The 25,284-nt window shown below is 40.5% G+C and overlaps 1 protein-coding gene across 3 annotated transcripts in view; it reads left to right on the top strand.

The window, feature by feature from the left end:
* The window catches only part of ift22 (intraflagellar transport 22 homolog (Chlamydomonas)), a 46,649-nt gene that overhangs the window by 6,378 nt on the left and 14,987 nt on the right, over positions 1–25,284 (top strand). For 2 of the 3 annotated variants that reach the window (XR_007958805.1, XR_007958803.1), the window contains exon 6: positions 23,378–23,544. The exons of the other annotated variant lie outside the window; for it this stretch is intronic. The gene's annotated coding sequence lies outside the window, so the exon portion shown is untranslated. The remainder of the gene's footprint in view (positions 1–23,377; positions 23,545–25,284) is intronic. 3 annotated transcript variants of the gene reach the window in all.

Genomic DNA, 25,284 nt, shown 5'->3' with positions numbered 1-25,284 from the left:
TACTTTAAGAGCAGGCTTTATGAAACATTTTAAACTGGGCACTCCTTTTCAAACTGTGACAAAATAATCACTTTACAAATCTGAAGACCGTTTTTTTTAAAACTTATTGCAGAGAAGACTTTTCTTTCTCATCTCTTGCTTTTGACAACCGCACAGCGGTTCGTTCGTTAACTTCATATATAATTTGATTCCACGGTAACTCTTGGCAGCTGTTACAACAGCGGCGCTTCAAAACGCTGGAAAGGCTCGCAAGGAGCGGAACTTAGCCACTGTGAACACAGGCTTTTCCACTGAACTGTTCACGAAGCGAGCTAAGTCCTGCGCCTCGTCCAAACTCTTGAGGCATCCAGATGGCTTGTGCTGTAGTGAGGAGGGAAATTTAGAGCCAAACGCATGGATTAAGCAGATCGCGGTCGGAGGAATTTGGCTCAGATAAAGCATGTGGATGTACGTGTGTGTGTGTGTGTGTATGTGTGTGTCCTGTGATGTTTGCAAGATGAGCCCTCAGGCACTGTGATGTCATTTTCAGTTGACAGCAAAAGGCAAAATGGCCGCCCCATGAGATGGGGAAAAAATGGCTGGATTTTTTTTTTATGCTTATCGGGTTCCCTTTAGCACTGTCTTGTGAAATGGTGTGTGTGTTTGTGTGTATGTGAAACCATTAAAAAAAATTCACCAGTTTTGATCCATCTCAGGGGGTGGCCATTTTGCCACCTCCTGTCAACTGAAAATGACATCACACTGCCTGAAGGCTCAGCTTGCAGACATCACATTTCGAAGTGACCTCAAATTTCTGAATGACAATGTACAGTCAAAATTGATCTACTTTCTGTATTTATTTAACTGATTAATTAATTAATTATGATTAAGTTCCGGATTAAAAAAACAAATAATAATAATTTGGGGAAGAACATCCTTGTGTACATTCTTTTGGAAGACTCTACTTGGCTTAAGTGTTCTTTCGTTCTTGCTATGGACAAAACGACAGTAACGTGGAAAATTTATGGGAAAATCTTTAATACAATATTTGCTATGGGTGTCTTAGCTTGTGCAGGTGTACCTAACATTGTGGCAGCTGAGTGTATTCTGTTCCGGTTGGGCTCCATGTGTGCGTTTTAGTTGTAACCGGTTGGAAATCCCTGGCAATGTGATTTACATTACATAAAAAAAACAAATCACTCTGCCAGGAATCCCTCCAGTTAAACCGGCCTCATCTCTCGCAATCCCACCCGGGAGACGGCAACATCCAGCCGCACCTGGTAGGACGAAAAAAAAACAAAACAAAAAAGATGCATGCGGTTAGACATGGTTAGAACGGAAGACAAAATCAGTGCTGGTGGTGGTGGCAGATCATCTCAACACTTGCTCATTACGGCAAACACACATGCACACCTTTTGGAAATGTTGACACTTGGACACTACACACCGGCACACTTCTGCACTTGGATAACTCTATATAAACTGTGTGAATGTGACCTGCACGCTCTGCATGTGAATGGCGGATCCGGTTTACATACGCTTAGTTTATTCAAATGCGGAAAATATGTTTTACTAAAGAGTTCATGCACCCTTCCTGTCATCCTAAGGCAGGTGGCACACCACCTTTCTAAGCCACGCCCCCCAAAAACTCGGCTGACTTTGTCAATTAATTTTGTATGCATTTATTTTGGTTTTGCTGTCCGTCCGGACAGAAGGACGATCGAACAGTCCTCTGGGTATTGCGGTTGACTTTATTACACAATACTGTACTTAGTGACCTTTTTTTCTTTATATTATACCCTCAACAAATTGTCCATACGTATTTTACTTTTCCCTTCAGGGGCTCGCCACAGCGAATCAGTTGCCTCCATCAAACAAACAACCAATTGGCCATACAACAACAACAACAAAAAAAGAAAAAACTAAAGTGAATCAAAGCATTTTTAAACAAATAAAAACTAACAAGCCCACTCTAAAACCTTATTTTCGGGTTTGAAGATGAGTGCACTACTTTTTGAACAAAATCCTACTAAATTATCATGAGAACGGAACCACTTGTCAATTATTCCCTCACTCGTGCCCAAATGATCGCACGCACAAGTCGAGAGCAGTAACACAGGTCACCACTCGAATATAAAGTGTCTTTCTTCACTCAATCATCTTTGAGATCAGCTCACGATGATGAAATAAAGATGTTGAGTATCAAAGTGGCCCCTCGCCTCCATCCTGCTTCCAGTTGTCTTGCCATTTCCCAACAGTTCTATTCAAGGTTTGGGACTCTTTCAGCTCATTGCTTCTTATTTATTGCCATCCCCATCAACCCCCACCGCACTTATCCATTCTTTTACAGCTCTCATATGAGCAATTCTCCAATGCAAGCCGGCAGCTGTTTTCGATGAAAACACTGTACTGCTGCTGCTGGCGGCAGATAAAGCGACAGAAAGGTAGCAGAGAACCTCGTTAGAGGAGAACAAACAACAACAAAAAAGTAATGTTAGCTATCAACGCATGACCTTAAATGAACACTTAATGCGTCTTTATATCCACTCAATGTGCAAACAAGATATGGCTTGCAATATTGCGCTATAAATCGGGTTCTCTCTGAGTCGTTTTCCCTGCCCGGACAGGTCACGCAAGGAAATAAAAGTGTACAAGTCAAAGCATTGACTGAAATGAAAAAGGATTCCGCTGTCAGGTGCTTTTGTTTCTGTATGAATTGCAGGGATCAAAATAGCAAAAGACACTGAACAGAAAAAAGGTAGTTGATAGTTTCCATTGTGAAAATCAGACTTTATTCTGCCAGTGTTCTCTTTTCTTCATGTAAAATGACAACTTTATTCTCACCATATTGCAACTTTATTCCTAATTACCTACATTTCAAAATCATCACCTCATTGCTCAAAGTCAGACCTTGTGTCTTGAAATTGCCTCCATTTTGATTTGCATTCAATCTAATAAATTCGCGGGAAGTGACCAATTAGTGAAATGTGGGGGAGAAAAAAAATTGCCACGCAAAAGTCGGCTTTTACAAGATAAATGACGTTTCATTTATCTTGTAAAAGCCGACTGCCTACTGTCTGCTGTTGTCTTTTACCCTTAATAAAATGAGCAACATATTGTCATTTATTTTTCTTTTTTTTTCCTCAAAAATATAATTGACACAATTTTATTGTTTTTTTTCTACTACATGCCCACAATTTCTTGTAAAAGTCATAACAGTAAATTTTTTTTTGTTTGGAATATGCCCGCCACGTAAAATTACAACGTTATTATTTGAAATATTGTCATTTTTCTCCATAAAACAAGGCCCTCAACCCCTTCATCAAATAACAGCTTGAATCTTGTCGATGTTATTCATGCAAGAATCGGACATTTTTTCATGAACTTTTTAAATAATTATTTCCCTCCCTTATAAACATTACACTCTGTAATTATAATCATAAAAATAATAAGGGGGAAAAAAATCATTGCAACTTGATTCCCTATAAAGTTTAATTGGGTTTTAACGCTCCTTCATACTGGTCAAACGGGAGCTGCATGAATGGAAATGATTTGGGAAAACCCTGTAGGAACCTGCAAAAAACAAAACAAAACAAAAAAACAACACGTCACCGCAACATCAAATAAACTTTTGGCAGCGTTTCACGTACACTTTGTTCTCGCTAACGTCTCAGTCCTCCATCGGGTTTATCTGGATCTGCAAGTGGCAGAGTTTAACGGCCCGGGGCGGGCTCGTCGTTTCTGGGCTCGGCTCTGACAGCGAGTCACGGGAACTCAAATGATTCTCTTGATGTCTGCGTTTGCATGTCTCTCACGCTCTCTTTCTCTCTCTCTCTCTCTCTCTCTCTCTCTCTCTCTCTTTCTCTCTCTTTATGTGATATTTTTGGACAGTGATGTGATCTGACGCAGTCCTGCTGTAGTGCATTACTGGGCCATACAGATTGGCCACACCTAAAGTGAACCGCGGCATAACAAACTGAAACCGGCATTGATTTTAACACCCTCACCCCGGGGCGCAGTTGAATGAAACATAACCTCACATGATGCGGGTGGAATGAGATTGTCACGTTTGGAGCAGAAGAAAGTTTTGCTAACTGCTGCCTTGCGGCTGCCCCCGAGCTACGGCTTTTTTGATGCCGACCTGAGCCGCTGTTGACCCAGAGGGGCTCCAACCCGTCTGAGCTGTGCTTAGATTTTCCACTGTGAAGGCCTTGATTATACTTCAAGTAACCCGTCATCATTAAATCTGCCATTTGTAGTCAAGACCTACAAATTTACTCTACAATTTACCACAGCAGATATGAGAATAAGCTGAGCCATTTTTGATGCAACATGTCAGTTTTCCTTTTTCTCTTTTGGTTTGAAAATAGTTACATCTCTGGAGCTGTTATTGCTCAACAAATGAAATTTGGGTTTGGCGATCGCTCCACTGCATGCACCATATGCACTGATCTGCGATCCGAATTTACAGTGCAATTTGACGGCTTGCTGGCCGCTAGCGTTTTGTTTTCGTTTTTTTCTTTAGACTTGACAGACTAGCACCACCTTCTGATCATCATTATCGGCAGCCAGAACTTTATTGTCCTAGTATTTAAAAAAATGTCACCTTGTTTTCAACTTCATACATGATTCATACTCTTATTCATACACCGTATGTTTAATTTGTTTAACATTTCCACAGCATTGCCATTTTTCCTGGATGACTTCCTGTTCAATTTCAGAAAAGAAGTCCTTGATGCTTTTTTTGGGGGGGTGGAGGGTATTGTATTGTATCGACGGGTCCCCTAAATTTCACACCAGTACCTTAGAAAGCTTTTATTTTGAAGTTAATTTCCAGCAGGGTATTGCAGTGTAACAGTGGACTTAACTCGTTTTCCAGAATCCTGACTCTGGTTGGGGCGTTTACTGTATATTGCTGTGACAAGCAGTTGCTGCTGATGTCAATTAAGAACAAACAAAAAAAAGCCCCGTTTTTTTGTTTGCCTGTTGCCAGCGTTTAGCGGCAGCTCCAGCACCAGCGGCTAGCAGTTCCGCGAATTGCTCATATAGGCTGGAAAGAGCCATGAGATTACTTTTGAAAGGCTTTTAATAGACAAAAATAACTTCACATTTTGATTCCAACAACCTCACCCAGTCGCATTTTCCTACCAATGACTTCTGAACAAACCAGTCTTAGGCAAACGTGCTGTTTTAGCTGGCAAAATCTCGATTGTGGTTGTGACCTCACTTCGTCTCATAGACATAGACCAACACCTGTGAGGAGATAGTCTCTAGAATTTTACTCACGTTGCTTGAGAGGAAGATAGTGTGTTGCTAAGCACATTTGAAATTGAGGGAAAACTTAGTTGGTTATTCATTCCCAAGTGGAAATGTCTTTTTTTTTCTTCTATATTTATAATTGTTCTTTAGCCAAGCCAAAATATATATTTTTGTTATTTTTATCTGACTATTTGATAGAATTTTCAGTCGGATAAGATAATTCCATAACTGCAGCCCTACTTTGAAGAATACAGTCATGCAAACCCATCGAATCAAAGGGAACCCGATAGCAGCCATTTTCCATTCCAACGTCTTTCCATCCTGACAAAGCTTGGCTTTCATGTTCACACCGCTCCCAGCCTTTATTAACGTTCACAAGTGCTGGCTTGCTCATTAAAAAAGCAGTAAAATAAATAAAACGCTCTTTTGGTCACGCCTGTCGTGCTACGGTGCCTAGCCCAAAACACTAGCACCAAGTCTAGGGTAGGGGGCCGCCGGGATTTTTAAGAAGCCGGCCTCATGACTTCCAAGCAATCTGTGCTGCTTGTCAGCTCCTCTCCTCTTTCTTTGAAGGGCCACCAGCCAGGGCCTTTCTCTTGTGATTACCTCGTGATTTGAACAGCCGTCTCAACACTTTTTTGGCAGCAGGCCAAGAGTGCACAAGATCAGTCTGGGCCTTGCACAGTTTTTGTCCTAGAGTGACCTTTTGAGTAGTTGTAACCTGTGTTAACATTTTTAAAAAAAAATGTAGCAGATATTTTATACTGGCTCTGTTGATGCTTTTTTTTGCTCCTTATGTTCAAAGGTTTGGATGAGCAAGCAAGGCTTTGATGTTAAGTCAGCATCATTTTGCTCCGGGCAAAGACAAAAAATGCCTGCATGCTTTTTATCTCCACCAATGATGTCATTTGTAATGCATGTCTATGCCTCCTTTTTTGCTAGTGTGCGCGCGTGTGCACGTGTGTGCGCGTCTTAGGAGCTTTGTTGATAATCCATCCACCCATTTTCTATACCGCTTATCCTCGCCTGCAAATAGTCGCGTCTCAGGAACACCTTCCCATCCATTAAGTAGGAAATTACACCACCAAATAATTATTTTGCGGGCTGCCTAATTGCGAAAATGTTTCGCTGTGACCTCACAATTCAACATCTGCTTGTGTTGGCCACGAGGGGTGTCACACATACTTTTGCCCAAGAGCCCCGTTTGATTTTTCAATACAAATAGATGAGCTATGTCGTTTGAAGATGGATATATTTTTTCACTTGATGTATTTATTTTACAGACCTCTTTCCATATTAAATTTTAAAATAAAAATAATAAATGTCTGGTACTTATAAAACATGTTTACACATTTATGTGCATAGATAGTGCTATTTTTATAATTGCAATTTCCAATAAATAAACCAATTACACTGGTCAACAAATTTGAACAAAATGTAAGTAGAGATGCAAGTAAAAAACATCTTAAAACCTGACGTGCTGGAAAAAAAAGTAAATACTTTTTTTTTTTTAATCGGCATCAAAAATATGTTTTGGGACACACATAAAACCGTGTCTGATTAAAATTTGCTGTTGACCAGTGTTATCTAATGAGATAAATACTGTACATGAAAAATACATTGGAATTAACAATTTACAGAAAAACAGCTATAGTCAGGCAACAAATATTCCTGCACTCTTGATAAAAGTAAATGCTGAGTGAGCCCGAATGAAGTTTGTAGGTAGCGGGAAGTTGATATATCTCCCTGCATGTCTTGAAATGAGTCACACCATTTGAGTTTAGCGTTAGTTTTCCATGACAGAGGTCTAAACTCTTCTCTCTCGTTCACAAAGGCGTTGTTTGGATGGGTTTTATTGAAGCCCTTTTCACAGGGGCCATCGAAGACAACTTTTTGCCATCTTGTCGTCCTTTGTGTGAGGTGGCAACGTGGGAACAGGAGTGGAAGTCAACTCGCAAGTTTATGGCATAGCGTCAGGGTTGGAAATTTGCCATTGTGCAAGGAACAAGCGTTCAGTTTAACACTCTGGTTGTGGCTTCTCACTAAGACTCAATCGCTGGACGACTTTGTGTTGAAGGCAATTGTATCAGCTGTAGGTCACCGACAATTTCTTTGATTTTTTTTTTTTTGCACACCATTTGGTCTGAGTCGTATTTTCTCTCAAATTATTATAAGTACTAAATACCACAGTCGAACTGATTTAATCAGCTGATATTGGCAAATATCAGACAATGTCTTTAACTTTTGATTTGGACACTTTTACACGTTATGACGTATGACATAAATAATGACGTTCAACACCCTGCCAAAATGTGCAGATTTTGTTTCTCTCTGTTGCAAAGTTAAACAAACACTACACAACAAAGTATTGCAAAAAAAGTCAATTCTGCCTGTAATTCAAATCTGTCAGAGTTAAGGGCACAAAAAAAAGAAGGTATTTGTATATTTTTAAATTGATCGCACAATTAATCTGTTATCGGAATTCTGTTCTGCCAAATATCAAACTTGGCATCGGCCTAAAAAAAAATCCCTATACGTCGGGCCCTATTAAAATTAATTTTTAAAAAAACGCTTCAATCTAACTTCTGTCTCAAATGTCTCAAGTACTGGGGGGCGGGGGGTATCCTCGGTTTACAACAATCCCAATGTATGAATTTTGGAGATTTCAATTGACTTTTTGGGCAGAAGCGTAAGAATACGTTGTCATGCGGCCACAGAGATCACGCTCAGTTCCCACCGTGCCAGCTGTTTTTCATTTGATTGTTTTTGTACTTATGGCCCACAAGTGTTTTTCATACAAATATCCACGTTAATTAAGATTGTCCTTCTGCATGAGTGCGGGTTAATGATAGACTACACGATGTTCCGACTTGCCTCCAAATTTGGGTTATGTCACCGTCATCAAGAAGGGAACTCGGTCATTAACTCGGCGCTCTATCTGGAAATGTTCTTCTCAAATGGGACAGGAATGGAGAAAATACGACAAAAGCCCTTGCCGAGAGTCCACATGCATTTATTTTACACAAGCGGAATGAATCAGTGACAAGTCGGCGTGCGATGAGATGGACAATCGCCAAAATGCGTTTGGAGATGCTGCAGGACATTGCCAACAAAGGCGGCACTTTTCGACAAAGCTCCGTTGGCAGTTCTCTGCAGGACGTTGGGCCAAGAGATGAATGGACATCTGCTTCATGATAACCAATCGCAATTATTACGCACCACTTCTCCGATCCACAAAAAAACAAAAAAACACCCCCAAAAAAGGCCGTCAGCTATCAGCTAAATGCAGATTTCGAGGGGAAAGTCAAAAATTCCCCTGAAACCCCCCCCTCCCAAAAACATCTCATTATATGCTTTTTGGGGGATGGGTCGTGTTTTCCCTGCGGTTATCATAAATGCTTGCCCTCCAAAGCCAACCGGCTGGTTTTTGTCAACAGATATTCCATGACCCTAAATAGAACAAAATGATATCTTAATTAAATTGAGGTTGCGCCACTTCTGGCCCAGCGTGTCCGATCTGTGTGGCCCTCCTCCACCTTTTTTTTTTTCACACAGAGTCGACAACAGTGACAAAAGTTTTCAAACGAGCGTAATTAGAGGACGCGTGATGGGTTTGTATTTGCCAGTGAAATAGATGGACAAAAAGAATTTGTTTGAGGTTTGGCTTCTGCAGTCAAATGACTTCAGCAGGAACTTGAACTCCGCCACTTCCCGGCAGACCCAAACAGTCTTCGCAGGCCATTAACTTGAGTTAACTCTTAACATGCAACCGGGGGACTACGTGTTTGCTTTAAATGCCGTCTGAGGCCCAAGAGCCTTTGATGAAGTCTGAATTGGGAAGGCAAATTCTCATTTGTGTTGCGCTCGGAAGCCTTTTGAATAAGGAAGTCTATAAATTAATAAAAGATGATGCGTATGACTTGATATACTTGATGCAACCAACATGTGGGTTTTTAATTGCTTGTATACGAACGTTTGGGTCTCTAGAGTGTCTTCCAATCCATCATGTATAAAATGATACTAGCAAGTACATCTTTTTGGTGACCTGCCGATTTCCCGAAATATATCTGTCGGAAAGATGTTCAGATTTTTATTTTATTTATTTATTGCTAGCCTATGCTGTTGTAAAGCTATTTTTAGTTTGCTGCATGCACCACATGCACGAATGTGCACACAACTTGTCAAGTGTCATTGGGCAGCTCAGTGATGAAGTGCCGACGTTGCGAGTGAAAATACAATCAATCAAAGGCTTTTTCCTGCCGCGATGGGCATTTGACTGCTTCAAACAACAAAAATATGCGGAAAAGTGGTTAAGATTGAATGTCTGTTTGTGTCTTATGTGTTGTGTTGAATTATTTTGTTATTATGTTATGATGACTTCAAGATGGCGCCGCGAGAGTGGCTGCCTTTACAGCAGCTCAAATACTATTTGTTCTTCTACTTTCTTCCTTTCATAACTTTGCTGCTGTGAATTGGGAATTTGTCCATTGTGAGACGAATATACTGTAGGTTTTCTTCTTCTTAACAGTACATCATTAAGATGACAAATAGAACCAAGATTGACAACATGTAAAACACATTTACCAAACAAAAGATTTGAACACACATTCAAACGCCATGGGAAGAAACCAAAAGCAGCTGTCTGAAATGAGCAAAAGATGGACCAAAAGAATTGATTTGGAAAATGCTGAATAGATTTCAGTGCGATTTTTTTTTTAACCATGATTAAAAGGCATTTATATTTGGGGCTTCTTCTGTTGCTGTCATGTTGGCAACTTATTCCATTGGCACGCAGCACAACAACTAAATGCCGCTTCACCATGTTTGCTTTGAAACCTGGGCTCCATTAATTGACCCAAATTGGCAGATTTTGATATTGACTGAAGAATCGCATTCAATGAACAAATAAAGCCACGATAAGAGAGCTACTTTTCAGGTGTTTGTTTTGCATTATTGACCGTGAAGTTTTTTTTATACAAATGTTTTCTGAAATAATACCGCTGTGTTAACACACGTTGGCGATTAGAGACCTCTTTAAACTTAATCCGAGGAGCGCTGTATGTTTGTTTTTAATCACAGTGGAGAATTTATTGCTACTACTATGAGGGCTCAAAATGTGAACCTGATGCCCTCTCACTGCAACAAACCCAACAATCGGCGTGTGTATTATTGATGTCGTTTACCCACAAGCCCATTAAAGCCAGCTAGCTTTGCACATTGTGGCAAAATCTCAAGATGGGGGGGGGGGGATGAATGCGAACAACTCTGAGCCCAACTACGGCGATCAAACTATTCCCCACATAAATGAACCTTTAGGAAGTTTACTGGGCTCTGAAAATGCAATACAAGAAAAGACCGTTTTTGATAAAGGAGGCAATGTAAAAAAAAAAAAACCAAACACTTCCTGTAAACAAGAAACAGGGGAACACATCCCACTCACACTCAGTTTTTTTTCAATGACCTAAATTGCATTCAGATTTAACACCATCTGTACCCTTTAGTTGTTGCTGGATATTGCTTTTTAATGAAGAGCATTTAGATAAACAGCAATGATGTCTTTGAGCGTGGCTGCTGTGTATCAACATTGTCGCCTTTCAAACTCCGTCATGACCTCATTTGTGTTTGGTTTGAGTGTTCTTCCCACAAATAATATCTGTCCTAGCCATCAGCGCCTGGCCATTGTCTCGCTACGCCTCCATTTTATTAGCGACATGGCATTTATTATGCAGTGGGACGCACTATTGCTTTTCTTTTTCCAGACACGCACGCACATGACACGTTGGGGAAAAGTGTGTTTTTGATTGAGTGAGATAGTAGTGAAGACAGATGATTCGCGATCGTTCCGTTTATGACATGACGTGGTAGTCCCACAAGTGGTGCGAGATGTTATTTTCAGCCCCTGTCACGAATGAAAATGGGCAACAGTTTCCTCATCTTGTATGTCGGCATCTTGTAAGTGATGCATTTTCCGACAGAAAACAACAAAAATGACTTTTCTTTGTGTTGCAGCTAACTGGACATTTGGTTTTTCACCCAACTACCGTATTTTCTGCACTATAAGGTGCTTCAGATTATAAGGCGTGCCATCAACGGATGTCCTATTTTAAAACTGTTTTCATATATAGGGCGCACCTCATTAAAAGGCGCATATAATAGACGCTACAATAGTGGCAGTGGTTGCGCGATGCATCAACTAGATGATGCTTTGCTAAAGAGAATACAATACAATCCAGCTTTATTTATATAAAGCCTTCACAACCAGCTGGAACAAAGCGATGAGAACTGGCCACAAACACGGACATGAAACTTATAAATACAACATATAAAGAAAGAAAGTGACGCCCCACAACTGTGGTGGAAACAAAACAACCCAATGAATCCTATTTACTGACATGCTATGTCATAAACTGAATTCATCTAAGAATCCATCGATAGTGTACCTTCTTTTCATTGGACAGAGCCAAAACTTGTGTTCATTTCCTTTCACAACAATGGCCGAAACAATAAATTACACCTCGTAACCAGCGAACCAACCCACTGAATTCGTATTTTATCATGTCTTCATTTAGTAGACGTGTGCTTTTCTTTCGACAGCAAAGGCATGCTCACTGCGACGTGACTTAAACCATAATTACACCTAACAACAATAGACAAAACAACCCAATGAATCATTGCTGTTATTGCATAATATCATAAACGGAATCATAGTGTGAGAATCGGGCGATACATGCTTTTCACCGCACAGTAGATGATTATTCCTCCGACCAGCAGGAGGAGCTCACGAGCAAATTTTTGCATCATACCATGAACTTAACATTCTTCTGATTGTAATCCGTCAGTTGACAACTGTGGCTTTGAAGATCATGATGAGCAAAAGCTCTGCCCAGCATTAGTGCGGATGCTAATGCTCAGACAGCCGTTCACCACAGCAACAAAAGAGACGCTAATCTCCCCCACGATAAGCAAGTGTAATGTCAACATGACCAAATGACACCATAATGTGGCTTTCAACACCCAAAACCACAAAGCTTGACTACTGCGTTTGTATTTTATACATTTCCTCGCGCCTTATTTTTGTCATTCATTGTTCAAGAAATATAACAAAGTCGGGCTGTATCTTGTCTCGACTCCTTCACACTGCATCAATACAAGACAGGTGAAGTTTGTTTTTCACTGGATATTTGTCTGGACTATATCAATTTTTTTTTTCCTGGGACTTCCCACTGAAAAAACTCATAGGCCCATTGTGTATGCATGGTCATGCGGCACTTCACGCAACGAGTGTATTCGATGATCTAAACAAACAAACCTCTAAAAGCAATGCCTGCACTACTTAATTCAATCTCGTCGAGTAGTTATTCAATCATGCTTAGCGTTTCAATAGATGAGGATTTTGCCTTGACATTTCGGGGGAGACGAATTGAGAAGCACTCGACTTAAATGCAACTTTACGTAATCAATGTTATTCACTCTTTCATGCACCCTCTAACCTGACGACACATAAGCTGTCCATTGTCGTAACCGCTGTCCCTGAAAGAGTTTAAAATGTAGTCACACAGCCAACTCTTTTTCATATTTTTTATGTTACACATACAGTACATTTGACAATAAAGTTAATCCAATCCAATCCAATATTTCAGAATATTTCCAGTTAAATGAGAATTTCTCGACAGCTCCGTCCTCATTAGGGTCGCGGGTGAGCTGAAGTCTACCCCAAGTATTGGCTAAGAGAGAAAAACGGGGTTCACTCAGGGCACACAGACAAACGACAATTCCCATTTATCGCTACGAACAATTTAGGTGCCTCTGTGAATCTAATATGCATGTTACGGCCAAGATGGGAGGAGGCCAAAGTACCGAAAAGAAAACCATCGCGAGCGTAGGAAGAACAAGCAAACACCGCACACGAAGGCTGCAGCCCAGAACTCTAAGGCCGATGTGGTAACCTTTACCTAATCAACCAAATGATATCCAAATGAGACCGATTGTTTCGATTTTAACATGTGATAATGACTGCAATTCATCACGTTGACATTTTGTTAGTGTTTATCTTCTATGTACCGAGTGGAAATGTCAAAATGTTTTGCTTTTGAAATAAGCATTTCTTCCACCACACATTTTGTGTCCCTACCAGCTGACTTTCGGTACACCACTGGACTTGTCTCATTCATACAAACAGGCTAAAACTAATATTTTGTGGGATTCCGGAAACTAGGATTTGAACCCAGAACCTCTTGATTGTGAGCCAGATGTTCCAAACCAAGAACATCCATTATTTAAAACCGGAGACTATCGAGTCAAAATAGGCACAAATAAACAAACGACAACTCGCATTAACATTTGCTTCTGTGGACAATTCAAGTATTCAGTGGACCTAAAAATCATGTTGTGGGTCATGTGGGAACAATCAGGAGTACCCGTATAAACTCTACACAAGCACAGGGAAAACTTTTCAAACTATTATCACATCAATGTGCGGAAAATCAATACAAGGTCTTTAAGGTCATCGGACTGCAGCGCCAAATGGATTCATTTGAGGAAAATCCTATTAAAATAGATTTTCGGTGTAGAATTGCACTTTTCCGGGAGTCAAAAGTCAAGTTGAAATGCCAGCTCTTTTGTTTTTGTGCCTCGCTCCCCACCCCAAAAGCACATGCAAACTCCACTCACCTCTGAAACTCGGCGATAGTTGATCAAACGAACCAGAGGCATGAAGGAGGAGAGATCCCAACAAAAGGCAACTCAACACATTCATGTTTGAGCAACAGAAGCTCTTCCACAATGATCCCGGCCCACAGACGGCTCTGGGCTTTTTTTTTTTTTTTTACGCTCCACCTTCTCCCCCCCTGGGGCTGCTTTTTAAGTTAAAGGGTGTGGACTCCTCGGTCAGCTCCACATCACTCGCACAAGTTTGTCTGGTAGGGGGGGGACACTTAAAAAAAACCCACACCCATCGACAGAGAGCGTGAGTCGGTTGGGGTGGGGGGTGGAGGTCAGAAACCTGAAGTTCTCTTTAAATAACAGCAAGAGTAAGCGAGGAAACTTTTCAAGGCCTCACTTGTGTTTACTTTTCAAGATGGCCGGCTAAACATGAGATTGTCGTGATAAAAGAAATGACTGTGTTTGTATGTGTCGCTGCCTCTACACACACGCACGCACGCATATAAACACTCCTCCGCGAGCGCACATCCGGCCGCATGCGTGTATGTTTGAGTAGTTGCCTCCAAGTTGATGGCTCGCAGCTGCCGCCACCGCCGACCTCCGCTTTTCCTGTCTGGGTGCGTTTGCGCTTCGTGCTACGACGCGCTAATCATACAGTACGCCAACATCTGTTTGCTGTTATCCACACACGAGCTAATCTGTCATATATTTGATCTCGCTCAAGTTGGAACATAACTTCAGACTCCTTCAGTGGTCTCTTTCATCTTCAAGGTTTTTAACAATGCTAAAGAGCGTTTCTATTTTGGGCTCCAGTGCTAACACCTACACTGCAATAACTGTAACTGTAAAATTTCAACGTTTTTAAATGCCATCAATTTGTTTCTGGCCCTGTCCCAAATGCCACTTTTGTTCGTAATAATAACAAGAATTGTAATTGATAAAAAATGATGATACATTAAAAAAAGGACAATGTGAATAAATGAACTGGCTTCATAAAGGGTCATTTCTCTACGTTGGTGCAAACTGAAAATGACAATAATGAGAGTATGTGCTACGATATTGATGCTTATTGAATCAGTCGACTCTTTTCATATATTTCTGATAATTAACGGGTTCGCTTCCACCGAAACGCAGTTTCCAGTTGACTTTTGTTCAGGTGCATCAGTTAAGCATTCACTCTTTTTTGGATTGGTTCTCAACAATTTACAGAATGAGCAATAGCTCCCAAGCTGCTAGTAGCTGGAGGGGCTAGCAGCTAGCAATTCCAAGCTAGCGAAAGCAACCGACTAACACTAAACTGAATTCCCGGTGGGCCTCTGCTATATCTCTTTTCAAGGACTTGACTCCTCCAGCGCTGCCTCAAATGTAAACACACAGCAGAACAAAAACAAAAAAAATTGCTGTACTTGTTAAATTTAATTTTCAGGATACAAAAAGTGACTTCAACATGGGTAGTGCCCCTTAAGAGGATGTATACCATCATGATCAATTTTAAAATGAAAATCTTGCAAAATGTTGTGCTGTACACAAGATTTTCCAGTGTTTGATAGGCAGGAACACAATCAGAGTCCCGCTGAAACCAAAAGAGCGATTTGGGAGATGACCAAGCTGGCTGATGTTTGTCCGTTAGCATCTGTTTGTGAACAAATATTATGTTGCTCGGTAACAACTCGGAGCAACTCAAATCACAGTTATCAACACGAGCAATATCTTGTCTGAAATCATTTCCACCGATTCTCATTGAGTTTTGTTTGCCAGAAATCATCCGAGTATAGTCCAAGAACCTGGAAAAAAATGTCTTTTCACCAGCTTCCGGTGTCATTTACCGCGCTCAAACGGATGCTGAAGTATTGACAAAGCATTCAGCACGAGTCATGTTGTGTCAAGTGTTATCACACAAAAGAAACGAGCGGTAAAATAAAAATGTTACGGCGTTTGGCAGGTTTCCCGTTGTGCTTTATGGTCTCATTACAGCGTAATGGCTTTATACCATTGACACATGACGAACGTTGGGAAAATATGGGCACCCCTGAGCAAAATGATAATGATTGGTGACCAGTCAACCATTATAGCCACACTGACACAGTTGGTGTGAACCGCTACACAACCAGTGACGCCTCTGTTATGCTCGTATAACCAATAATAACCTTAAAATCATGCTTTGCCTGTACCGTTGATCAAGGTTCAATATTGGCGACAGTTTATCAGACTACAGTATTTCTTTTTCCTATATTTCTTATGGGAAAAATTGGAGGTTGACCTGGAATGGGCTTTTGAACCCTAGCGGTTCCGTTGTACTCTAGAGTGTGTGTGTGTGTGTGTGTGTGTGAGTTCTTGTGTCCCTGCGTGCGTTTGAATGAGTCATCCCGCAGTGACCCCACCCTACGTGGGCGATGGATTTGGCCTGGCCGGGCCAGTATTTGGCCTGTCCCAGAAAGAAGTCCTCAAATAATTGGCCCCTTTGTTCCGAAATGTCACTCCTCTTCAGAAGGAAGAGCAACCATCACATCACTCTCATGTTCTCTTTCTTTCTGTCTTTTTCTGTTATGATTTTACAGACAGCGTCTGGCCTTTAATCTTAAAGCATTCGTTTAATGATGTGAGCTAAATAGGCTAACAGAGAAACTTTCTGCAAGACTCCTGCTTTTCATCGCCTTGTACGCGTTATGTGTGCAAGTTTAATTAAAAACAAATGGTTTTGTTTTGTTTTGTTTTGTTTTTTTCAAATAACTGCATAAACGCCAAATATAAGCCACGGGACGCATTGTTTTCAAAGGAACTCTCATCTTCTTTGACACACTAGTAACTTAATGTATCTACAGTTTGGATAGTTTTTGCAGTTAGCCATTGTCAAACAATGGCTCAAATATAAACAATAAAACTAACTTCTACATGAGTTTAGCTGATGTTAAGGTAGAGTTGGGCGCGAGTCTTAAAATGTGGTTTGAGATTAACGCTGGCCTCCCAGATTTATGAGAATGTGTGGCTTTAACAGTTATCTACGGTACTTCTGCGGCTATCATTAGCTTGTTACCTTAAAATTTCCTCAAGAGTAAGGGTTATGACAATCAACTTCAGCAAATCTGAATTTATTATTTACACTCCATACTGACATAAATCATAGTTCTTTTTTCAACAACTTCTTGTGACGTCAATAAGCTATTCCAATCATTGTATAAAAGTTAGTACCACAAATTACAGTTTACACCACAGGTGGCGAGATGGCTTTGTATTAGAAATATTAACCATTATAACCAAAAATCTGGAATTCCAAGGCTAAAATTCTGATATTTATCCTTTTAAAACTATATTAATGATATGGTTATAACTTTTTAGTACCATTCTTTTTAGTATTGTTCAGACAATAAGCTAACGTTAGCTAGCTAAATGCTAAAACATTGCCTGAACACAAAACCTCTGAAACTAGGTCAAGGTGAAAGCTTATAAAAGCAGCTTAATCATCTTGTTTGCACTTTATAATGACACAAATCATCTCTTGGTTCTGAGGTATGCGCCTATACGTACACTCCAGGATAATTGCTGAGCTTTTCTTTTTTGCTATTATATCAATGGCCAATGTCATTTCATTGTCATTTCATTGTCATGACGTATGGAACATGCTCAAATGCTTCTCTAAACGCTGCCAGAAGTATAGCAATAAGTCAATAAATCACCCACAAGTCACAGTGAAATCTGTGCGCCCGCTTCTCGCAAAGAATGGAACCATTTTATTCTGCGTGTGTCCGAGTGCCAGGGAACATTGTCCGACTTTTGGTCAATGTGGAAACACTTAAGCATGGAGAGGCGCTTGTGCGCCGTTAGCGGTACAGACACTTAAGAGGGAGGGATTGGCAATGCTTCATTGATCACATTTTTTGGGGAGGCAAATTAGCGTTGTTGCCCCAAAATGTCGAGACTAAACAGCCCATAGAAATGGTTTGCATTAAAGAAAGCAATTTACGTTTTGGCACGGTATATGCGCTGGGAGCAGACTGCAAAATAACTTTTAAAAAAATTGAGTTGGGGTGGCTACGTGGTTACCTTATCCATCTCACAGTACTGAGTTTTGAGGGTTTGAGATCCAGCGTTTGCATCTTCTCCCTGTGCTTGCGTGGGTTTTCTGCAGGTATTCGGAGTTCGTCTCACATTCCTAAACCGAGGACCTTTATTTCAGACTCCGTTGTGTGAATGGGAGTTTGAATTGTTGTTTGTCTATTCAATATACCGAATATACAAGGCAGTAGCACAACCTTAAGTTTGCCGCTCATTTTTGAGGATTTGCAGTTACATTTTAAAAAAGTGGGGCGCAACTCCATGTTCATCGCTGCTGGCAAGTTTAACTCATTCAGTACCAGCCAATTCTAGACCAAGTCTGAAAAGACGTTTAAAATCGTCTTTGGGAGTGAATGAGTTAATATACTTCAAAGCGTGGATCTTTTCTATTTTCTTGAAAGCGGTGATACTTTCATACAAGGTGAGGGAGAGACATTAAATTACACGGAGACAAACTTAGGACAAGTTCACACAACGTGCCAACGACTCTCCTGTGCTGTGAATTTGTGCTAATTGTCTTTGGGACACGCCTGACGCCTACAAACCAATTGATCCCTTTCAGTGGCGCAGGCAAGAATGTTGGCCAGAATGAAGTGAGTCACATTCGCCAGGCTGAAAAACATACCCAACGGTGGCAGAGGCGTTGTTTCGGGTCATTGACTTCCAAAACTGCCGCCGTTTACCCTTCGCAAGCTGTTGATAATAGCCTCATTGTAACCCTTGCTATGTCACCGAGCGATGAGGTTCGGGTTACTGATGTCCAGGTGGCTAATTTTTGAAAACGCTACAAGTTTTCAAATGTAAGCTGGCAGCAGGTTTGAATTAGGCCTCAGTTTATTGCCTCCGTCGCTTCGTGTTAGGGAAACGCTGTCAGCCACCGTGATCTGGATACCATCACGTTTATGAAGATAGACTGACGGTGTTTGTCTTCACAACAGCTTCCCGTCGGTCTCCGACAAGAGCACACTAAGCCCTTTAATCATGACGCCACACGCATTGTAATTGCTTCTTCTACCGGCGCGCATGCTGGGACAAGATGGATGTGTGAGTTGGAGTGTTTTGTTGGATTACTTCCCTGTTCTGATAACACGACCAAAAATAAAAAATAAATAAGAGAGAGGCTCAACTCTAGTTTTGGTAGCTGATATGCAATAGTTATGTAACATAGATTTTGGGTTTAGTTTTAGGGATGTGGACAATGTGAGCATGCTAAACGCGGACACCCCGTGAACGTAAAAAATAAATAAATGACAAAAATGCATATACGTGTTTTTCACATGATAACTATATATTTTTCAGGAGAAAAACGCTACAGCACACCACGAAAAAAAAGTGTCACAAAAAGTATACTTACTGAAATAACACTATCTTTTCTCAGTTTAGTCATACTAAGTGTGAAATCTCAGGCTGATCAGTCCAACACAGAGATGCCCACACTTTTTCATGATGACAGCTACTGACTAAGTCAAATGATATAACTACACACACACACAAAAAAGTAAAAGATTTATTTGTAAATAAATACAGTATACTGACAATTCTATATACCGTACATACAATGTCGTAATGTGTTGGTTTTCACCACTAGGGGGCATTATGGAGAGGAGCAGATACTCAAATAAAGATTGTATGTTGTTGAATATTATTTCACGACTGTGTGCTCATTTCCAAGTAAGGCAGGGTAAAAGGAACTCCAACCATGCTTCTTGGAACACAATAAATATCTGCTGCTATGTAGCTTGCAAAACTGTGTGAACCCAGATTGCGCAATACTACCAGTGTACATTTTTGTCCTTACTTGACACTAAGGATTTGACACTGAATGAAATGGGGGATGCACAATCTCCGCATTCGCTGTTGATAGCCATCCGCAAACACACTTCCACATGATTGTGAGTCATTGTGGAGAGCGATACAGGCTGGGCTCGAAAATGCCGCTGCACGTTCCTCTTCTTCGATCACGACATTACGAGAAAAAAAAAGTTTTCCTTGCACTCTGTATGAAAGTACTAGGCTTACTTGGTAATCGAATCATTTTTTAAAATGTTATAGAGTAGACAAAACAAACTAGAAGCTAATAAGGCAATTCGGTAATTTGAGTTTTGCCTCAGATAGTCGCCATTGTGTGCGCATGCGCAGTGATGCTTTTGACAGGTGTACGCGTAACCGGCTGCCCTGCACATGAATCAAATGACCAATTTCATCGTGGGCGATGTCTTCTTGGTTATCATCATCCTCAGGACTTCCAAGATTCAAACCATGTAAATAGACGTAAATAGAGTCTGTACAGCACTTGTTAAACTTTCTCTGTATTGCACATTGTTGAACATGTTGACATTTTTGTGTGCCAAGAGGTTAAAAAATATACCCACACTCCACGTACATTTGGATACTCTCCATAGTGGTTTATTTTATCCAGTAGCCTGCTCTCGGACATCTTTGGATTCGACCAGTGCATATAATATCACGGCAGTATTAATGTAATGCAAAAAGTAGGAGGCTGGATAAACAATAAAAGCCGGGAGGGCTCACAGTAAAACAGGGCCAATTTTTGTTATCCTGTTTTGACACATCTGTGAGAATGGTTAACGCGCCGAGGTGACTTTGACGCAAAGTCGGCACTGGGAAATCAATCACGTCCCACCTGAATCCCGAGTAGAATTGTACGCACGCAAACACACACAGAGCAGGTTCTGTTGCGTGAGCCATGTGCTTGTGGATATCTGTTGGCATCTGGCTCTTATTTCCTTTCTCCGTGTCACAAGCGCAAAGGTTTGAAGCATGAGTCACAGGCCTCGGGGGCATCCAAGACACAATACACCATCACTGGAAATGTCACATAACATTTTGACTAAAACGGACCCTCATTAAAAAAAAACCAACAATAAAAAACAGTTCTCACTCCACTGCTGTTTTTCACGTCTTCAATACATGTCGCAAACAATTGAACACGGCGGAACCGGTAAAGTCGAGTGTAATTCAACAATTTGCCCCGTAATAAATCACATAAAAGTTGATCCATCCCCAATCATAAAAGTGTAGAAAACAAATTATTATGACTCTCCAGTTAAATTATTAGTTCTAAATAACATTTAAAGAAAATTTTTGATGATGATTATTATTTTAGAAAAGTTCAGCGAGTAACCCATGTGAATACATTCGAAAGTCTTTAGCTACCGTCAATACAAATAGCAAATGGGAACTTAGGGTTAGTTCAAAATGTAGTTGTTGCACTTTCCACTGCCCCAAAAAAATTAGAGGGAAAAATATAAACTTGTTTCCTGTTGTATAATCAATATTCAGATGGCAGACATCACTTAGTTGCACCTATGCCGGGTCTTATACTGCCCTATACTACAACGTGAGTAGGCCTCATAATTTGGGGGTTTGGAATGGCATGCTGGACAAACATAGTACCTGAATAATATCACATTTTTTAATGAGTTGATTTTTGTGAAAATGTGCCATTAAATTAGTTCTCGCGCCTAATTTTGGGTTGCCGTTTTATGCCACCCTTGAATGATCATTTGTATGCCTCTCCACTGAAAAATAACATCACAGCTTTTTTTAAAAAATATTGTTTGAAGGATAAATCATTTTTTGCGTGCATTGAGTAGTTGTGATTTGCAGTGGTTCCATGACAAAAAGTATGTCTGCATGTATTTTCATCATTTTTTAAATGGCATTTTTGACATACATCTGGCAAGAAAGTGTGGGGTTCTATATGATGAAAAATGTTGGCTCCCCGCCATTATTTCAAGAGGAGCTCAAGTTAAAAAAATATGTTCTCCGCGGCCCCACTAGTCTATACATGGCATTCTGATTAATCTTGCATTTGTGTAACATGAATGAAGCAGCAAAATCCGCCGGTTTTGAGCTATCTCAGTGGACATTTTGCCCATTGGGCTGTCAACTGAAAATAACCTCAAAGCTGCTCACAGATGAGGTTACAATGTTGCCTCCCCTTCATTTATTTCCCGATCAGCACCTCAATTCTCCACTGTTGCGACATAGTTTGAATGTGAGGAAGAAGAAGCTGGTGGAGCAATCCCCCCCCCCCCCCCCCCCCAAGTCCCCACACCCAGTGAGTCCCTGGAGCTCAGTGGATTGTTCTGGCCAACTAAACTGGTGCCGAAGAGAACGAAACACGAGTTCTGACAGTGATGACCCTTTGAGGAAAAACAAACATTTAAGAGGCAACATGCCGCGATTTGTATCACTTGAAGACAATAAAATCAATGCGGCATGTTGCGAAGGAGTCATGTTGTTCTTGTAGGACTCTCTGGTTGCCATGTAAGGGTGGCACTGTTTCCCAAAATGATGTTATTTTTCTCACTTGGATGTTTTCCTCGCCGTGTGCCATCAAATCAAAAACCGCACGTTTGTGGTGGCCAAGGCGAAGCAAAAATGACCCACCTGTGGCGGAACAAGATCCTCTTCAGTACAATGTGGCTAAAACCACGATAACCAAGTATGAGAGAGATGGGCAACTTAGTGGCCTCTTGAATTCTTCTTTTCATCTTCTTTTCTTCTATTCTTAAAATAAATTATAAATTCATCAGAAAAAAATATGTGAATATGCAGTGGTTGACTGTAGATTTAAGTTGTAGTATCACTAATTACCACTTGGTGGCAATGCGCTTATACTGGGCCTTATATTGCCCACAACAACATGAAAAGACCTAATATTTTTTTGCTGATTTAGAATGATCTGTGGGACAAAAATATTACAAAATTGTATTAAGAAACATGTTATATATTCAGAGCACATATTTTGCAAATATTTTGTCCATATTAAAATTTTCATTTTTCTCAAACATCTGGTTAGAAAGTGTCTGATAAATGTGTCCCTTCCCAGGTGCACTGAAGAAAATTTGTGGTCCCCTCCTACATTTAAAACAATTAAAATAATTTACTCACATTGAAAATTATATTAACTACAATAAAATAAATTAAGCAATTATTTAATGAAATTCAACATTAAAAAGGTGTATGTAAAATTTAATCATAAAAGTATTTTAAATTTGACAATCAATCCATTGACACATTATTTCATGAGTTAAATGAATAAATCAGTTTAAATAACCAATTTTAGTGGGGGAAGAACAAATATGGCATGCCGCTCGTGCTTTGCAAATAATTATTTTGCGTCTTTTATGTCTTTTTGGGGTGAGGGGGTTGTGATTCTTCTACAGAATGGTTGAATTAATGGGAAAAAAGAGGGAAAGGTGTTAACTATGAAAATGAAAAGTGCATGTTTTGCGATGGCTTCCCTTTTTTGACCATTTTGAACTTTCCCAAGTGAAATGCATCAGAGAAACTTCAATCCAAAACATAACCATCACTCGAAAACATGCAAAACACATGTGGGACGTGTTTTCAATGCAATCCTATGCCTCTCGTGTAAAGCTGTGCTTTTGTCCAGTCCGCCAGCTGGTGCTGAAGTCTGCCCGGGAGGCTCATGGCGGCCAGATGGTGATCGCACACAGACACAGACACACGCACACGGGTAGCACATCCTCCAGCAAAGATCTACCTCAGTCAACCCCGCGACACACGGCTTGCATTTCAAAGGCGGAGGAAGCGCTTCGGGTAAGAAACTCTAACTCTACCGTAAAGTCACCAGATATATGTCACACCAGGAAAATACTGGAAGGTGCACATGAGCACCCCCCCCCCCCCAAAAAAAAAAGTTGACGCAAATTGCAGATTTCGAGCAAATACAGCTGCGAGAAAAAGTACAATAACCTTTTTGAGTTGCATAGATTGAGCCCATTTGCCCCAGTGGAATCGTTCCAGACCCACCCGCAAAAGTAGAGTGACTACACAAAAAAAAGGTTTTGTGGGTTTGGATTTTCAGTGTAACCGATTAAAACACACTTATTAATAAACACATTGTCATACTGCATTTTTACCCTAGAGCCCAAAAGAAAATGTGGCAACTCGTAAAAGACATGCGCTGCAAGCAACCGTGCTTTCCTGGAACTCTAAATTTGTATCTGGTTGAAAATTCAAACTCAAATGTAAAATGGAACGAAAACATCAAAGAGCAGATCTCATGACTTTCAGTCCAGTCTTTTGAGTTTTTTTCTATGACTTTTTTTTGGGTACCCGTAAAACCTACTCAAAGTGTGTCCATTTACGGTCATTATAGGTAGCATTGTAACAGATTTTGCAACATGGCATGAGTATCTACATATTTTTCCCACATACAGCAAAAAAAAGTTTGTTTAGAATTTTACCTTGGATAAATTGGTCAAAATATATGAAATATACAGTATATACATATAATGTGCTTCACATAAACAACATTCAGAAGCAAAGCAGAGAAAACAAAAGTAGATTACCGGATTTACAAAAAGAACATACATTGACAACATTTAAACACGTTAACAGAAGAAAAACGGGTGTCTGGGATGTCTGGTGTGAATCGCTCTCTTCAAGTCAAGATGCAGCATCTCACTCTGGTTGATGTCAGGAGTCGAACTCCAGAATGTGTAAAATTCTCCTGTTCAAGCTCTTCACTTGTTGACTCGATTTTTCTATCAATGATAGAAAGGCGTCCAAGCCCTGATTTAGCGAAGCCGCCCCAAACTATGATTCTCACTCAAAACTCAAAAACGGTGTTTGTTTGTTTTTTCTCTTCTTTTTTCATTCGTATTGACTTTAGCTGTCTCCTGACTTCAATTAACTGGTTTTAAGAAGGAATTATCTAAATGGTTTGGCATACTTTATCCCACCGTGTAATGGTGCACATGGTGTATCCAATAAAAAAAAAAGAAAAAAAAAGTTGCTTTTGACTTCTTAGTTTAAACAGAATCTTTGTCTCGTGTTGTGACTTAGGAACACCAGATCATATTTTATGCCCGATTCAATTCAAGGACTGTAATGTCAAAAGTGTCACTTTTTTTTTGTACTGTATATTTCTTTTTGTATGCCTTCAACAGACAATGCTTTTCCTTGTCTACCGCTGTTTGGAAATGTGGAAAGAATGAACCTGCTGACATTGTATGATCCACAATAATAAGCTCTTACAAAAGATAAATTTGCGTGGCCGTGAGCCACGCCGGCCGCCATTGATGCCTCCTATTCCCTCCGTCATTACTCACGTTAATGAAACCTTATGAAAAGGGCTCCTTTCACCGTGCTGTTTGATCAGCTGCATTGTACCACAACATGAGAGATGACGCTGACATCTTTTGAGGTGATGGTCCGAAAAGAAGCCGCGGGTTGGCTGCCGCCGAAAGGCGCCGGTTAATGAGAAACGCGAGAAACTGCTGCGCCCTCGGTGACGGCAGCCACATTGCCGGTCAACTGCAAGCAGCTGCGGCA

This window comes from Hippocampus zosterae, chromosome 15 (genome assembly GCF_025434085.1).
Source record: "Hippocampus zosterae strain Florida chromosome 15, ASM2543408v3, whole genome shotgun sequence".
Lineage (NCBI taxonomy): Eukaryota > Metazoa > Chordata > Actinopteri > Syngnathiformes > Syngnathidae > Hippocampus > Hippocampus zosterae.
Note: the sequence above shows the minus strand (reverse complement) of the source record. Positions and strands in the feature narration are given on the sequence as shown.